The sequence below is a fragment of the Ambystoma mexicanum genome, chromosome 12 (genome assembly GCF_040938575.1).
Source record: "Ambystoma mexicanum isolate Mex_15411 chromosome 12, UKY_AmexF1_1, whole genome shotgun sequence".
Lineage (NCBI taxonomy): Eukaryota > Metazoa > Chordata > Amphibia > Caudata > Ambystomatidae > Ambystoma > Ambystoma mexicanum.
In genome coordinates, this window is record NC_090936.1 from 1,003,599,913 (window position 1) to 1,003,600,639 (window position 727).

Below are 727 nucleotides of genomic sequence, written 5' to 3' on the forward strand. Positions count from 1 at the left end.
TGTGTGTGATTCTGACCCATTGTGTGCAGGTGAAAAAATACGGATCCAAGAACGGGAGGAGGGATAAACCTGCTCCAAGGGATTCCTATATAGCTCAGTGCGGAGGGATGAACCACTACACGAGAGATCCAAGGGATTCCTATACAGCTGGGCGGGGAGGGGTGGACCTGTACATTGGAGATCTGGTATAGTCCTATGGGATTCTTCAGGGAAGGATGAATATGGGAGAGACAAGGGATTCTTATACAGCTGGGCGGGCAGGGATAAGAGATCTTATGTTCATATAGTGCTCAGTGGAGAAGGATGAACATGGGAGATCTGTGGGTTTCCTATACAGCTCGGTGGGCTGGGATGTACCTGTACATGGGAGATCTGCTATTTTCCTATTGGGCTCTGCAGGGAAGGATGGACATGGGTGATCCGTGGGATTCCGATACAGCTGGGAAGGGAGGGACGAACCTGTACATTGGAGATCTTATATTCCTAAAGGGCTCTGCAGGGAGGGATGAACATGGGAGATCCAAGGTATTCCTATCCACTTGGCAGGGAGAGTTGGACCTGTACATGAGAGATCTGGTATATTCATATAGGGGTCTGCAGGGAAGGATGGACATGGGTGATCCGTGGGATTCATATACGGGTGGGCAGGGAGGGATGGACCTGTACATGGGAGATGTGAAATATTCCTATGGGATTCTTCAGGGAAGGATGAATATGGGAGCGCCAA